An 18695-nucleotide genomic window follows, 5' to 3' on the forward strand; every position below is an offset into this window, starting at 1 on the left:
CTGAATATTCAAAAAACTTTCTAATAAAAGAAAATTATATTCCTTTGAAAATAGAAACAAACCCTAATGAACCAATTCAAATATAATTACCCTATTAAAACATTAACTTATTACCATAATATTTAAACAAAAGGCTTATGAAAAGTTAAGGAAATGTGTATATATTATGTTAGTCATTTGTTTCTTCCTATAAAAAATATCTGAAATACTATAAAAAGACAAAGTTTATTTTGACTCAGTTTTAGGGGTTCTAGTCACTCCATCACAGCCAGACTCTATGCTGGAGCCACACAAGCAGTGAGTGAGAGAAAAAGATATAGTTCCTAATCACCTTTGAGAATAAAACCCCAATAACCCAAAGACCTCCCAGTAATTCCCCATATCAAGTTTGCCACTATTCCCCTGTGGTGTCAAGCCAGGTACCATGCCTCTACCGCATGAGCCTTGGACAAACCTTCAGCATGCCAAATCATAACATCCACTTTGTGAATACCTAAATTATTTGGAGAAATCATAAAGAACAGAAAAAACTATTCTTGCTTCATATGGAAGATTTTTTTTATATATAAAATGATGCTTATGGAAATGAACTCCAAGAAATGAAAACAAGAGGTTTTTATTGTACTGTTTGTGGTGCTTTTCTTTACTTCTTTCCTGTTTTCCTTGATTTATTCCATTCTGTTGCTGTTTTTGACTTCAAGAAGATTCACCAGTAATTTAGACTAATTTATTGCAATTTCTAGCTAAACAGAACAAATTAAGTCTTATTAATTGGGAAGATGTATCTCTTTGTTCTCCAAATTCCACTAAAATAAAAGTAGGAGGAACAGATACAAACAGATAATTTTTAAAATTTTAATTAGCTGAAAAAGACATGGCTACAATTTTGTAATACAAAGGAAGTGTGAAATAAAAGTGTGGTAATAAATTTCCCCAAGAAGAGAAAGCTGAAGTCCTGCTGTTTGGTGGTGGTTATTAAAAGCAGGCAAAGTCCATCATGGTTCAGAACACAGAACCACCAGATAACTGTACTGTAACTCACCTAATGGATGTAGGTTGGAGCTGACAATAAAAGGACTGGTTAAAAAAATCAACCACTGGTTACAAATCAGCTACACAGCTGAATCTTCTTCCTAAACCCATAATGGCAAAACCAGCTCCTTCTCTAACTAGAAGAAAATAGCAGATTCGGGGCTGGGGAGGTAGCTCAGTGGTAAAGTGCTTGCCTGCTTGCATGAGGACCTGGGTTCGATTCCTCAGCACCACATAAGCAGAAAAAGCCAGATGTAGTGCTATGGCTCAAGTGGTAGAGTGCTAGCCTTGAGCTGAAGAGCTGTGGGACAGCACCCATGCCCAGAGTTCAGGCCCCACAACAATAACAACAAAAAAAGAAAAAGAAAAAAGAAAGAAAGAAAGAAAATAGATTCAATCTTAGGAGAGAGAGGCTTAAATAGGCTCTTGACTCAGTTTCAATTGAAGGTAGGCATAGAGTCCCCATCAGAAACAGTGATTCTGTCATTGTCTACACACTGCCTTGACCCCAGAGGGCTGGTAGTAAGGAACATAGATTTAAAACAGAAGAAAGTACTTTGGGGATAAATCAGCTAATCCAAGACAAAGGGCCCATTATCCTTTAATAATTAAGTATCCATTTAATCCATAGTAAATCCCAAAAGATATACACAATGATTCCAATTGTTTTTTTCTCATCTATCATTTATTAAATTTGTAAACATGATGAGCAGTCAATTACCATTAAATGCCTTCAATGAGACCTTCTCGGACTCTGCTTTTAAGAATGGACTGCCATGCTGGGTAATGGTACTGATGGCTGTAATCCTGGCTACTCAGGAGGCTGAGCTCTGAGGAATGCAGTTTGAAGCCAGCCCAGGCACATAAGACTTGAGATTCTTATCTCTAACCACCAAAAAGCTGGAAGTGGGGCTGAGGCTCAAATGGTAGAGCACTAGCCTTGAGTAAAAAAACTTCTGAATAGGGCCCAGCCCCTAAGTTCAAGCCCCAGGACCAGTGTACACACACACACACACACACACACACACACACACACACACACACACACACACACACACACACACACACACACACACACACAAAGTAATACCACCCACCTCTTGGTGCTTGAGGTCCCCTGTCTGCCTTCACTCACAGAAAGTATGATCCCCAAGGACAAGACTATGTGCCTATTGCCAGCCCATAAATATGGTAAATATCATAAGAATATTATAGGATTTTCATAGGCATTCAATAAATGTTGTTGACTAAATGTATTTTTTGAAATTAAAAACATGATCACAAATATAAAAACTTAAAAACTTAAAAGAGGGCTGGGAAGGTGGCTCAGTGGTAGAGCGCTTGCCTTGCGTGCCTGAGGCCCTGGGTTCGATTCCTCAGCACCACATAAGCAAAAAGAAAAAAGCTGGAAGTGGCGCTGTGGCTCAAGTGGTAGAGCGCTAGCCTTGAGCTGAAGAGCTGAGGGACAGCGCGCAGGACCAGAGTTCAGGCCCCATGATGGGACCCAAAAAAAAAAAAACTTAAAAGATGATTGGAAGTTAAAATTGAGGAAATCACTCAGAAAATACAGTAAAAGTTCATAAGAAGAAAATGAAATAATAAATTACAGTCTTCTATAATGAAAGAATGTTTTCCCTAATGAGAATAATGAACTTCAAAATTAAGTAGCCCTAAGAGGGTCTATAAAAATAATTGAGAAAAACTCAAGTTATACTGTATATGATGAATATGAACAAGAAAGTCAGATTATAAAAAACAAATATCCCAAAACTTCAGAGAGAGAAAAAAAATTACACACAAAATTAAGGAGCCCAAAAATCACTGGACTTCTCAGTAGCAACACTGGAAATATAAAACAATGGAAACCGAATTTTAAGAAGAAAAAAAATATACTTACTATCCAATATGTAGTTGATTCATAATTTCATTCCTGGAAATTTATCAAAAATGCATATGAAGATACCATAAAACCACTAGCACAATCACATTCATGGTAGCACTACTCACTAATCCAAGGGATAGAATCAGCCCAGGTGTCCTTCAATGGATGAATGGATCAAGCAAATGTGGCATAATCAGACAATGGAATTTTGCTCATCCATTAGAAAGAATGATATGGAATCATCTTTAAAGAAATAGAAAGACCATTATGTTAAATGAAGTCAAGCACAGAGAGACAAAGGTTGCATTTTTTAGAATTAGCTTATAAACTTTGTTGTAAATACATTGGGTGATGTGCAAGAGTAAACAAACGAATTAACTGAAACATGGTCGATTCAAGAACAAGCTCAAATCATGTGATTCCTTAGAAAGGAAAAACCTAAGTTCAACAAGATAAACACCAGGAGTGGGTACTTGAAAGGGGAGAAGTTTGTAGTTAAATAAAGTGGTGAAGAGGGGAATAATGCAGCCAAGAATTCAATGTATTTCCTACAAATTAAGAAAAGTAAGGAAAGAGATGGGTTGGGAGGAATGGGTGAGACTGTTGAAGGGGGTGGCATTAATCAAGATGCATTGTAGTCATAAACTGCTTTGTTAAATGGCAAACCCTTTGTACAACAACTTAAAGATATTTTTTTAAAAAACACTAATCTCATGTGATAATATAATAATACATAGTTTCAAACAGTCAACTCCTTCCCAATAGTATTTATCTTAATGCTTTTCTTAGACAATGATGGATGAATCCATACCACCAACTGAGGTTAACTTTACAAAACAGTACTCAAGAAATTGAGTAGTCCTGCTAGGAATGAAGGAGAAAAGTGAAGGGAATTCCCAGAAAAGACACAAATTAACAACAGTGGAGCAGGCGTAGAATGACACCAAGTTAAGATTCAGATAGTTTCCAGGGAGAATTCTTGTTTTTAAAAAAAATGAGATAAAATAAAAATTGATTATACTGAGGTGTATAGTGCTTGTGCAAAGATGACTGATTTAGTAATAGGTACAGAGAAAGCCACAGTATGGTCATTTTATTTTGAAATATGGATGCAAAACTGGAAGGGTTTGGAAGTTCAGCTGACAGAGCTGGAAGTTGTAGTCTAAGGGAAGTAAAACATCAGATTTGAGAGGGGTCAAACATTTGGGAGTATTGCTTTTATTACAAGTTTTGTAGTGCTGTCTGACTTGCTAAATGTGCATGCTTGCCAGTTTAACAGTCAAAAAACTTACTGGGAGCATTGTTTCCAGTAGTAACACTGCAAACAATGCTAGGATTTGCTCTTCTGCAACTGGGATTCTAATCAATACATAACCCAGACCTCAGCCCCTAAACTCAGGGCTGACTTACAAATACCAAGGGTTGAGGAAAAAGAAAATTAAAGCTCATTAATTTGTCAGACAAATGAAGGGAGCAGTGGGTCAGGTCTCAAAGGCTGTTGTCCTCCCCCTAATGGGAAATGTCTAGCTTCTAAATTCAGGAACTCAGTTCCTGGCTACTTTGCTAGAAGACAGGCCTCCAGGCCAGATGGCAGTCTTGCTTCTTCCTAACTCCCAGTTTCTTTACTTATCTCTCAATAAACTGTCTTATTTGGCAGAAAGAAATGTTTTCCTGTGGTCAGCTAAGCAATGAGATTACCTGGTTAGGCTTAAAGAATGTTAATTTCAAGTTTCCAAGTACTTAGTGGAGGGATAAGAGAGAAGTGGGAAAAGGGTAATTAAACAGATAAGTCTGAGCAACACTGCAGACTGGTAATAACTAAATTTTTAGGTAGACCCATTACAAGCATGCACATATGTTTCTACAAGTAAACAATGGCCTGCTTTTTGTGGATATATTCACTATTATTAACAAACAGTATATGATCCACTGACTCTGTAGTTTGAGAACACTGAGGACTTTCATAGGTTTCATTCTAAAGTGATATAGTGACATTGACAAAAAGGGATATAGTGACATTGACAAAGACATGGAAACCGGTAGAAAGAACATGACAGTAGTTTTGAGTAAGCATGCTAGTCCATCTGTTTGTAGATGGAATACAAAACAAGATAGATCGACCCAAAAGAAGAAGCAGGCTCAGGAAGTAAGGATAAGAATTTGATGATTAATTGTGTCAGAAAAATGAGATGTCAAAAGTATGCAAGGCTGGGCACAGGTGGCTCGAGCCTATAATCCTAGCTACTCAGGAGGCTGAGATCTGTGGATTGTGGTTCAAAGCCAGTCTGGGCAGGAAAGTCCATGAGACACTTTCCTCCAATTAACCACCAGGAAACCGGAAGTGGCACTGTGGCTCAAGTGCTAGAGTGCTCCCCTTGAGCTAAAGAGCTGAAAGACAGCCCCCAGGCCCAGAGTTCAAGCCCCATGACTGACAGGGAAAAAAAAAAGAGTGTGCATCTGTTTTATTTGAATAACACCAACAGATGTGCTGTTGGGAACATAGAAAAAGAAAGAACAAATTTGGAGAGATCAGGGAGGCAAATATTGCTATGTTTTAATAATTTTTGAGAAATCCAGCATGTACTTGGACCTGTAGGGTAGAGGTCACAAATAAGAGCTAGATCTACTTGGAAGTGTTCATTGTAAAAGAAGTCATTGAACTCATGAGCAATTACATAACAGAATGAGAGATATCAATTACACAGAGTAGGTATAGTTAGAAGAAATGTGGGACTAAGACAGAATTTTAAGGAAACCAAACATTTAAAAAATGTGAGAAAGATCGGACTGGAAGTGTAGCTCAGGTGGTAGAGTGCCTGCCCTCTGCATGAGGTCCTGAGTTCTATCCTCAGAACCACCAAAAAACAAAACCCAAATGAAACAATAGAAAGACATTTAAATTTCAACTTCAGATAAATAACAAACAATAAATGTGTGTTTTTAAATTAAAGATGTGAGAAATGGGAATGAATAAAATGAATGAATTAAGCAATGAGAGCAGACAAAAATAAATAGTACCTGAAGAGTACTTGAAGAGTATGATTGGTCTGATAGCAACAAGAGCCAGAAAAAATCAGAAATAGAGAGTAGTCTGAGTTCAATAACATAAAAAATAAAAAGGTTACAAAACATCACCATGCTTTACCACCAATAGCAATAATATTTATCATTGCTTAGTGCCAATTATATGACCATAACCATGCTAAAACACTTGCTAGGCATTATCCAATTTCATGCTCCAAGCCATCTTATTATGCCTTCTATTCCAGATGCTCAAAGTGATACTTAAAGTCAGAAACTTGCCCAAAGTCACATTTCACAAGTGGTGGAGCTAAGATTAGAACTAGGGTTTATCTGATTCAGAAGTCATATCTCTGAGGCTAAGAATTAAGGCAGTATTGAGATTCCACCTCACCCCAGTTAGAATGGCTATAATCAAGAAATCTAATAACAACAGATGCTAGAGGAGAAGTGGCCAAAAGGGAACCCTACTTACTAAAGTGTTGGTGGGAGTGCAAACTTGTTCAACCACTTTGGAAAGCAGTATCGAGGTTCCTCAAAAGACTACACATAGAGCTCCCCTATGACCCAGCAATCCCACTTTTGGGCATTTGCTCAAATGATCACAAACAAGGCCATACTAAAGCTACCAGCACAACTATGTTTATTGCAGCATTATTTACCATATCTAAGATATAGAGCCAACCCAGATGACCCTCAGTGGATGAATGGATCAAGAAAATGTGATATATATCTGTGTATGCGTGTGTGTGTGAGTGTGTGTGTGTGCGTGTGTGTGTGTGTGTGTGTGTGTGTGTGTGTGTGTGTGTGTGTAATGGAATTCTATGCTTCCATTAGAAAGAATGACCCCGTCCCATTTGTTAGGAAATGGACAGACTTGGAAAAAATTATATTAAGTGAAGTAAGCCAGACCCAAAGAAACATAGGTCCCATAGTTTCCCTTATTTGCAATAACTAGGATAATCTTACCAGACAAGCAGAAAAGGTCAAAAGCTATGTGCATATGACCATATAAAATGATTCTAAGCATAATAAACCCCAAGATAGGGACACAAGAGGTTTTATCTTTGTTGCTGTTGTTTTTAATATACTTGTGGGGTTTTTTGTTTCTTTTGTATGTTCTTCCCCCATGGTATAACCCCTGTTTTCATTGTATTTGATTCTGGTGCACTGCATCTTGTATATACATTTTTTCTAATTTGGGAAGAGAAATAACAAAATGCTGAAACAAGGATACAGGGTGACCTATTGTAACAATGAGATGTGCAAGATACTATCTTGAAAAAGAACTTTACAACTTGGGGGAAGGAAGAGTGGGGAGGGGAAAGGAGGGAAGGGGTAGTAGGGGAAAAACAAAGGAGGGGGTAACAATGCTCAACAGGAAATGTACTCATTACCTTCCTCATGTAACTGTAATCCCTCTGTACAGTATCTTTACAATAAAAAAATATATGTTAAAAAAAAAAGAATTAAGGCAGAACTCAAGGATACATGCTACACCTTGATGAAACCAGGCTACAAACAAAAAGATTTAATGTGTCTTTGGTTCCAGATCTTATATTATAGTTTTCATATAATAGTTGCCCTTCTACTAGGCCCTCATCACACAGCACAAAATTACAATATTTTTTCTGCTGAAAGGACTTTATAATATAACTGAGAAGATCAAATAGTCTTGAAAATGCAATGAGTTATATAAAGTAGCACACAATGAAGGGTCAAATGGCAGATAGAGATTAGAAGTACCATTGGGAGGTAAGAGGGAGGAGAGATTAAATCAAGCTGGGAAGATATAGAAAGATTTCAGAGGATAATCTTGAGTTAGTCCTTGAAAAATGGCTCCAATTTTAACAGGAAGGCAAAAGAGAGAGGAGGATATGAAAACAATCAACCAATATGAAATGAGGACCAAAATGTTAGTGAGAGCAAGACAGGAAATGAGCAGGTCATTGCCATCTGATCTGGATGGGGGCAGTTTTTCTCGTCGTGGAAACATCCACAGCCAAGCTAGGGGCCATGTTCTTCTCAAGCTCCATTACAGATTCCTCGGTTGGTGATGCTTTCATTTTCTCCAGAGTTAATAAATAGCTTTTTTAATCATGAGATACAGCTCCATCCTGCCATTAACCAAACTCCTGGACAGGTTGTTTCAAGATGTTGATTTCTCATATTTTATAAGACTCAGTGGCAGATTGAAGGAAGAGATTTGAAACCATTAAAGCTTTTACATTAAACCTTTAACATTTGTTGCCCAAACTTTGTGGAAGAAGGAAACAAATATCACACAAACTTATTGTGTGTTATATGTGTGTTATAAGCCAGATGATCTCATTACATTTTCACAGAGTTGAAACAAACTAAAATAAGAATAATTTTTTAAATAACTGCTTTATTGTCCAAATCTCCCAGTTCAATAAATGAGCAGAGGAAATTGTCTTAGAAATGAAAATCTCTTAAGAAGAGGGCATTACACATAATCCCTGGCTGTAATAAGTTGTAAGAGCAATAACTACTCAGTTTATTTAAGAAATGATTAAATGAGATGATGGTTTCTTTAGTTCAGCTTTTGTTATTCCAATTTAGTAAAAGTGAAACAGGGGAAAATATTGGCCTGTGCCTGCAAGTGCAGGATTTAGGAACAAGCATGAAATGACTAAACCTGCTATTTACAAGGTAGTAATGCTCTCAGTCATTATCTAAATGCCTTTCTTGGCATTAGTAATAGAAGTAAATAACAAATAATAGGAGAAGCATCCATGTTTATAAATGTTTAAGCCTGTGTCAACCTTTGAATGTACATCTTTGGGTTTACAAAGTAGATGTAATTTTTGACTGGAAATTTCAGTTGGAGGATTATATTTACCACTACACATTACCTGTTATATAACCAGCCAAACTCCATTTGGGACCAATGTCCACTGTTAATTGTTAGGCATAAGATTTTCTGTGTTTAATTATGATGAGCAAACACTTGTTCCTGGAAATTAATGTGCTGGATATTAATTCATCTGAAAACATCTACTTTGTGAAGTAGAAACTATTCTAAATAGAAGATGTAGTGGAATATCCCTGTAATCTCAGCTACTTAGGAAGTAGAAGTAGAAGGATAATAATCCAAGGCCAGCCTGGGTAAAATTAGTGAGATCTTCTAAAGAAACATAGGTCCCATGGTTTCCCTTATTTGCAACAACTAGTATGTGTCTGAGTCAAGCAGAAAAGGTCAGATAAGATGATGTTAAGCAAAATGAACCCCAAGATAAGGACACAAGTGGTTTTTTCTTTCTTGCTATTGCTTCCAACGTATTTATAAGGTTCCACGTGATTTTTTTGTTGCTTTGTATGTCTCTCCCCCACAGTATAACCCCTGTTTTCACTGTATTTGATGTTGTTATAATTTGTGGAGGGGAAGGGAAAAAACAAATTGTTTAAACAGGGATACAGGTGGACCCATTGCAACAATGGAGATGGGAGGGAAGGGATGGTAGGGGAAAACAAAGGAGGAGACAACGATGCTTGTTAAGAAATGTACTCATTACCTTGCTCATGTAACTGTAACCGCTCCTCTGTACAGTATTCTCACAATAAAAAGCTTATTTTAAAAAATTAGTGAGGCCTTATGTTAAAACCAAGCTGGATATGGTGGTACACACATTTGGTCCAATCTACTTGGGAGGTAGAGATAGGAGGATCACTGTCGGAAGTTAGTTGTGGCAAAGATAGTGCTGAGTTCTTATTTGAAAAACAAGCAAAGCAAAAGGACTGGAAGCATGGTTCAAGTGGATCCAGATTTGAATTCACCTTTTAGCTACGGCATCGCTAGATGATGTAATCTTATGGTACCAATGTTATTCATGTGGTTTGTCATTGAGTAAAAGGACATTCGCAATACATGACTCAGTAGCTTTAACTAAGAAACTAGTCTTGAAGGCACGATTTCCATGTTGCTAGATTTTAAGTCACCTCGTAAATTTTTTAACCTTCTAGTTAATGAAAGACTGGATACTGTTCAGTCACCATAGGAACAGGTAAATGAAGTCTGTTCTCAGCATATCTATTCTATCCTATAGTGCAGGCCCCAGCCACTCCAATATGCCAACAAGAGGAAATGTAGATTGGATACAAAGAAAGTAAAAACAGTCTTGATTCTCAGTCAATATAATCATGGACTTAGTAAATTCTAAGGAATTAACTAAAATCTATTGTTTTAAGTGACCTTAGCACAATGTGAAAATATAAGACCAATATATATCATTGTCATTCTATAAATAGCAATGAATAATTTAATGAAATTTAAATTTAAATATGTCACTTAAACTTGCACCAAAAACCACATCAAATACCTAAGGATAAATGTAGATTCAGTGTCCTAGGCCTAGCCCAACCGACACTGGATGTGCCAGTCTGACCACTTTGCACTCTCTTACAGGCTCAAACAGACAATGCTTCAGAATTACCCACAGCATACATGCACATGCAAAGAATGTCAGATATGGATCAGCTAGTAAGAGAAGTTTGGGGGAAGCTACTGTACTCCTCATGTTGGCAAGCCTGAACATGGGAAGCACTTACAGAAACTCAGTTTAGAGTCCTAAAAGGAAAAGCTGGACAGGGCTTCACCAGAAGTAGTGTGACCCTCCCCCCACCCCATTTCACAGACGCTAAACAGAACTAAGCAAGAAAGAGTTAGTCCAATGGCTATGAGAGAATGCTAGAGAATCACTGGTTCTCTGGCAAGTGTAGCAAGCTCCTTTGATGACTCTGCCAATCAACAGTACATGACCACTATTTCTAGTGTAGGCTCTGCCTCATATACTTACACACAATGTATGGAGAGAACACAATCCCAATGAAAGTTAGCAGAGATATTTGAATGGAACTTGCCAATCAACTCTAAAAATTTGTAGTTAGTGACAGATGTTAGGATGTACTGATCCTCAGATGCTTTTTTAAAAGTAAAGGAAATAAACCTTTAGCTGCATGAAAGTAGCACTCAGATCCCCTCCTCATTGAGAATTGCCTCAGGAGAGCTGCTTCTCCAAAACCATGCTCCCAAGGACTGCACATCTCACCAACAAGCAGCTTAAAGGGCATTCCAGCCTCTGAATCGCCTGCAGCACTGGCAGAGGCACTACTGAAACCATTCCAAAATTACCTCTTTCTCTGACAAATCCTGTTTTGTTTCCTCTTCTTTACAAAAAAGTGTTGATTCCCAAAACGTTCTTGAATGACTGTCTGCGGAGTAATACCTGTTTTAAACATCCACATTCTGGGGAGCCCCACTTCTGATATAGTCAAGGTACAAACGTCTCAGGAACTCAGGGTCAGATTCATTATAAACAATGACTGCCTAACAATTAAAATATTCCAGAAATGGAAGGCTCTGCCTTGAATGCAGCCAAAGCTTTCACATGGAAAGATCTGAAAATGATTGCTAGAGCAATTGTAAAGTTTTCTACTTGAGAAAAGATTAGCCCATACCCCTAAAAAAATCCTCCTTCAATTCAAAAAGTCTCCAGTTCATTATATCACAAGTCATATATTTTTTGTGGGGGAGGGGTTGGCTCTTGATAAATCACATATTAACTTGAGGCCATTTTCCTTTTGGAAAAATAAGAGTGTTCAGATGAACACCAAAATCCCCTGTAGTACTCTGATTTTATAACTTATAAAGATTTCCTAAGATCAAATATGTAAAGCATAGTGACTAATAGGCAGGAAGTAAATAGTTCATATTTCCATCAAATAAGCATTCAAGAAGTGTATTGCATTTATAGTCAACATCATGTCTAGCATCACCTTTATCATCATATCTTTTATTTGGAAGCTATTGTAGCACTGAATATATAAGATCTTTGATCTAAATAATGAAATGGGGACACAGAAGGATGCTTTGGCTTATTCCAGAATGATCTCTCTCTTTGCAAAATGATTCAAGGTGCCCATAGCATCCAAGGAGCTAGAGACATAATTACTTCACTGAAACTGGAAAGCCCAAGTGAGATTCACAAACACAATGACAAAACCATGAGCTGGATGATGGCAGCAAATAAGATACAAAATATTGCAAAAAAAAAAAAAGAAAGGAAAGAGAAAACAAAAAGAATATAGAGAAAATAGAATCAAGAAATTTCCCCTGAATTAGAGGTAGAAGATAAAGAAAGGAAAACAATAAAGTAAAAGATAAGAGACACAAAGAACAATCCTCTAGTTTCACAAGCATTTCACATTGCTCACAAAGGAATAATGATCACTCTGGCCAAGGACTCAGTTTCTTAAAATGGAATGCCAGAAGACCCAGAAATAACATTTCTAGAATTTCTATGAATACTGTGGAAACCAAAAAGTTCTGTACAAGTTTTAGTGCTCATTGCCTTGCAAATGAAGCAAAAAGTTGTTCTGAGACATGAAAGAATTCAAAAATAAACCCCATAGTAAGTATCATTCCAAATAAGTTCCTTGAAAATGTTTTCCTCAACAACTGAGGAAGAAAAGTAAACATTTGCGACTGAGAATATTAAAATAGCATTTTGAATCAATCCAGACTCTTGCAATCCAAAATGGTATCTGGTTGCTAGTCTCCAAATCTGCTTCTCCCAACCAACTATTAAATACAAAGGTACACACAGGAAAAGAATGCAAGCTTCCCAAGACTTTGAAATCCAACAGATGATTGGAAGTCCACATGAAGGAAAAAAATGAGTCAATTATAAGATAGTAGAAATAGCCTGGCACTGATGGTGCACTCCTATAATTCTAGATACTCAGAAGATTGAGATCTGGAGGATCGTAATTTGAAGCCAGCCAATGCAGAAAAGTGTGAAATTTCATCTCCAAAATAACCAGCAAGGTGCAACTAGAAGTGTGTCTCAAGTATTAAAGTGCCAGGCATATAAGCAAACTGAACAAGTTTGGGACCCCACATTCAAACCCCAGTGCCAGAAGTAAAAAAAACAAAGATAGTAAAATGAAGAAGGAGGAAGAAGAGGAAGAAAGAGAAGATGAAGACAAAGAAGGAGAAGGAGAAAGAGGAGGAGGAGGAGGAGGAAGTGGAGGAGGAGGAGGAAGAAGAAGAAGAAGTTGTTCCTTACATGAATATCATCACATGAATGCAAACAGGTTGAAAACAATTAAGAATGGGTCCATACTCAAGGACAAAATCTATTCCAGCCTGGACACAGGCTGTTGTATTGGACAGGAAGTATACTATATTTTCATTTAATTCCATATCATTTTTCTTTATCCACACAGAAGAAAGTCCTATGAAGTCAGGAGAACAAATGAACAGAAATATACAGACAGAGCTTTCTGAGATGTGTTCTTTCCATTCGGAAGGCAGTAATGACACAGGAGGTGACCAACAACAATGTACATTAGGTGCTCTGGCTTGTTTCTCTGTCCTTCCAAAATTCATACTGAAGTTTTTGTAATTTGTTTTGGGAGGAGTGCTGGAGTTTGAATCCATAGGCTTGTGTTTGCCAGGAAGGCATTTTACTGCTTAAGCTATGACCTCAGCCCTTTAAGTTTCAGTTATTTTTTTCCAGAGTCTCATGTTTACACATGTATCATGATGGACCGTGATCTTCCTATTGACATTTTCTACATAGCTGGGATGATCTGTGTGTGCCACCATGCACAGATTTTATTGGTTAAGACAGGGGTCTCATGAACTTTTTGCCCACCCTGGAATTGAACCACCATCTCCCCAATCTCTAGTGAGCCAACACAGTGAGACACTGTGCCTGGCTGAACATTATTTTTAAAGGATTGTTTATTAGTGCATATTAATTGTACAACATAAGTGTTTATGAGATTCAATCTTCACATTAGACCAACAGCTATTTAATATATTTCCCATCTAAGAGTTTTATCCTGTCCTATTTGGCTACAAAAGAGGGAGCAAGAGAAGTGTATACTTAAACGTAGAAGATGAATGCCAGAAATGTAAAACAAGTTTCATCCAGGATATGATTAGAACTAGGAAAGAAGAGAATAAAAGGAAATGGAGAAGCCAGATGCTGGTAGCACACATCTGCAATCCTACTTAAGACTGAGATCTGAGGATCAAGATTTGAAGCTAACCAAAACAGGAGAGTCCTTGAGAGTCTCATCTCCAATTAACCACCAAAAAGACAGAAATGGAGCTATAGCACCAGGGGTAGAGTACTAACCTTGAGTGAAAAACGCTCAGGAACAGCACGCAGGCCCTGAGTTCAGGCTCAGGACAGACACCAAATTTTTTAAAGGATGGAGGATTGGGGGAGGAGAAAAGAAAAGGTCAAAATACTCTACATACATGTGTAAACAAGGAACAATGAAGGTCATTGGGAGGGATTTGAGAAGGGAGAGAAGGAATACAATGAGTGCAGAAGGGATGAGTCTGAATCCCTCTTATGCAACTAACTGATGCTAATAAAAAATATGAAGTAAAAGAATAATAGGTAGATAGGGAGTGGGTGAAAGAAAACTGCTATTATCAAACATTACTTACATTCTTTGTAAGTGAACATAATGTGAAATAAATCAATTGTATTATTGTAATAGAATGTAAATAATTTTAATAATAACACAATTGCTTTGAGTCCTGTTATTCTTGAGCTTGTACTCACGTTATTCCAATCTCTTCTTCCACCTGCAAATGCTGTTCAGTGCTTTTGTGTCTCTGTGTTCACTATCCTAATTATAAGGATATTTATAATTATTAGGGCCCACCCTAATCTAATATGTATGACCTTGTCTTAACCAATTACATCTGCAAAGATCCTATTTCTAAATAAGCTCACAGTCTGGTGTTTGGTGTGGATACAATTGGTGGAGGATAGACATTCAGCCCAGCACATCATAATAAGGAAATACACCTGTTCAAGAACCTCCAAGGATGATATATTAAAGCTGAAAAATCTAGCATTTTAGAGTTTTCTCCTAATTTACTCTCAAGAAAAAGAGGAAATGAAACCTGCAACAATATTCAGTTTTTAAGGGGGAGCTGAGGATACTATCCAGTGGTAGAGCATTTGCCCTTAGCTCAATCTTCAGCCCCATAGATAAATAAATAATAAGTCATGAGAAGCACTGTAGAACTATAGAGGATACTGCTAAAATGCATTCTGATGTTGCTGAGGATGTAGGGGGGAGGATGGTGAAAAGAATCCTTATTCATTTTTGGTGGAAATGTAAATTAAATGCCAAAGCTATGGAAATCAATCTGGACGTCCTCAAAAGAACTGAAAATAAAACTACCATATTATATTGCTAAACTATTCCTGAGTATATATCCACTGGAATGTAAGTCTCTACACAAAAGAAATTCTTGCATGCCCATGATTGTAATTTTTCACTATTCACAATAGCCAAATAGAGCCCATAGAATTGGACAAGGTGTCCATCAACTGATGAATAGATTTTTTAAATCTATTTACACACCCAACACACACACACACACACACACACACACACACACACACACACACACACACACACACACACACACACAAGTATTATTCATCCAGAAAGAAGAATCAAATTAAGTCATTTGCTGGAAAATAAATGAGATTGAAAATCATTGTGTTAAGTCAAATAAGCCAGACTAAAGAAGACAAGCACCATAAATTCTCTCCTTTGCAAAAGGGAAACAAAAAGGGATCTGTTTGAGGGTGGGCACCAGCAGGAGGGGAGTGGAGGAAGGGTGAATATGATCCAAGTACTTAACAGTCATGTGTGAAAATGGAATAATGAAGCCCATTAAAATAGTTTTTCAAGGGTGTGGAGGGGGACTAGTAATTAGTAATAAAGGGGGTGAATTTGATCAAAGTACATTGTATGCATGTATCAAAATTTCAGAATGAAAGCCCTTTGAACAATTAATATATACTAATAAAAAGAGAAAATTCATTTCAAAAATGCATTTATATTTCTAAAGTATTCTGTAAAACAAAATGACTGTATAAAATGAGCTACACATTCAACTCAAGACACTAGAAAATAATAAAATGAAGTAGAAAGAATATTAGCAAAGACAAAATAAGATACACAAGATATAGTATCTAATAAAATTGATAAAATCTAATTGGAGTTCATCAAAAAATGCCGATGAAATATCCAAACTTCCAACCAGTATAACTGAGACAGAGATCAAGAAAGAAAGGAAGAACTATTCCAACCACACACACACACACACACACACACACACACACACACACACAGAACATATATTTTGTTTAGATAACCATGGTATCTAAGTGATAAAGAAGAAAAACTATTTTGAATAACACATAATTGGCTACTTGGACAATTTTTTCATCATGTAAAAACCTTAATAATTAATAAATGAAGTGGTCAGTTTAGCTAGCTATAGTTCGTGTGCATCTACCATACACATAAATACGTCACTGGCTATATCTATCAGTCAAGCAATGACAAATGTTGTAAATCTAAAGATTGAACACATGATAATCAAAAGGAGAGAAAGAAATGCAGTTTTAAATTTGGAGGCATAATTAAAAATGGCAAATAATATACATATTTATGTATCACTGCTAATAAACTATAACTATTAATATATTATCACCTATAGGCAATTTTAGTGGTGATCATCTTATTAACAAGACTGATCAATGATATCAACACATTATTAGTCATTAATATTTTAATAATTGACCATTTGGAAAATCAAGTGAAGAGGTTTAGCTTCACACATTTCACCTAAATAAATTTAAGATAGACTGTAGATTTCAATGTTGGATAATATGAGGATAAAGAAGTCTCTCTAGGGTGTGATGCTGTGGCTCAAGTGGTAGAGCATTAGCCTAAAGTGGTAGAGACATTACCCCAGCCCATAATTCAAGGCCCAGGACCAGCAAAAAAAAAAAAAAAGTTAAAAAAGAGCTCTCTATAAGCCAGACTCAGAGAAACAAAGAAACATAGGATGCATGGTTTCCCTCATTTGTAATAATTAGAATGTGCCCATAAATTTACAATTAAACCCAATGAACAGCAAAAGACAAATAATTACACTTGGACATGATCAATTAAACAGCACTCTAAACATTCATACAGTCAGAACAAAGGAGGATATTCTTAGGAGAGGATCACAAGGGCTCAGTAGCTATGTGCATATGATCATATAAAATGATGGTTATTAAAATGAGCTCCAAGAAATGGAAAAAAAGAGGATTTTTATTGTACTGTTAGTGGTTCTTTTTATTTTTTTCTTCTTTTCTTTTTCTTTGGTTTATTCCTTTCTGTCACTGTTTTTGATTTCTGTACCCTTTGTCTTGTGTGTATGTCTGTGTGTGTGTGTGTGTGTGTATGTGTGTGTGTGTGTGTGTGTGTGTGTGTGTGTGTGTGTGTGTGTGTGTGTATGATTTGGGGAGAAGAAGGGCAAGCACAGAAATGTTGGGATAAAGGATGAATCAATTCAGCAGTGATACTCACTGGACACTATGTTGGAAATGAACTATGCAACTAGGGGGAGGGGGATTCCATGGAAAAAACTGGGAGAAAATGAGGGAGAGGATGACACTGTTCAAAAATAAATATAATCATTACCTGATGAATGTAGCTTTAACCCCTCTGTACATCATCTTTACAATATTTTTTAAGTAGGGCTCTCTAAGCAGTAAAGCAAGCATAAGTGGAGCAAGCATTGCTTACTCACAGATAATTGAAGAATATACTAAAATATACCTCAGTAAGTTTATAAAGTAAGCAACATACCAACAAGGTTTTAAGGTATTATAAGCAACTACATTGTCTCTGATATGTAAAATATTCATAGAAAATTGGTAAGGATAAGTCAAATACCCAGTGGAAAAAGAGGTATGATTAGGTAATTCACAAAAAGAGGAAATGGAAACAGCTATTAAATAAATGAAAACAGAAAACATACATTCAGCTTTACAAATAATAAAGTTGTAAATTAATACACCGCACACATGCCTCAGCAATATAGACTTTCTGGAAACAGATGTTGGAGGGGTAAATCCTTCCAGCCTCTCAAGGGGATCTAGGCAACATTAATCAAACCTTCAGAGGTACCAGTGCTGGTTCAGTAAGTTCATATACTGGAATTTAAATAACATCACACAGGGAGAGAATATGCTTTTTAGTCTTATTGTGGATAGTGTCAAAGTGAAAACAAACAAAATATGATTTTAAAAGTTGTGTTCTATACATGTAGGATCATCTTAACAGATGAGCAGAAAAGCTCAAAAGTTATGCACATATGGCCATATAAGATGATGCCAAATGAAATGAACCCCAAGATAGAGACACAAGAGGTTTTTCTTTGTTATTGTTTGTAATGTACTATGTGATTTTTTTTTGTTTCGTTTGTATATCTTTCCCCTATGGTTTATCCCCTGTTGTTACTGTATTTGATTTTGGTACCCTGCACCTTGTATATACATTTATCTAACTTGGGGAGGGGAAGGGGATTTAAAAAATGCTGAAATAAGGACACAGGATGACCCATTGCAACAATGATACTCACAAGACAATATACTGGAAGTGAACTTACAACTTGGGGGGAGAGTGGGGGAGGTGGGGAAGGGAAGTGGTAGCAGGAGAAAAACAAGGGAAGGGATAACAATGTTCCACAAGAAATTGCTCATTACCTTACTCATGTAACTGTAACCCTTCTGTACAGCATCTTTACAATTAAATTTTAAAAATTTAAGTTGTGTTCCATTACATGATGAAACTATTTACTGCCTTAGAAAATAGTTTTGTGATAAAGATATTTGTGATAACACATGAAAAAAAA

The sequence above is a fragment of the Dipodomys merriami genome, unplaced genomic scaffold (genome assembly GCF_024711535.1).
Source record: "Dipodomys merriami isolate MVZ:Mamm:240054 unplaced genomic scaffold, mDipMer1.0.p SCAF_12, whole genome shotgun sequence".
In the NCBI taxonomy this organism is placed as follows: Eukaryota; Metazoa; Chordata; class Mammalia; order Rodentia; family Heteromyidae; genus Dipodomys; species Dipodomys merriami.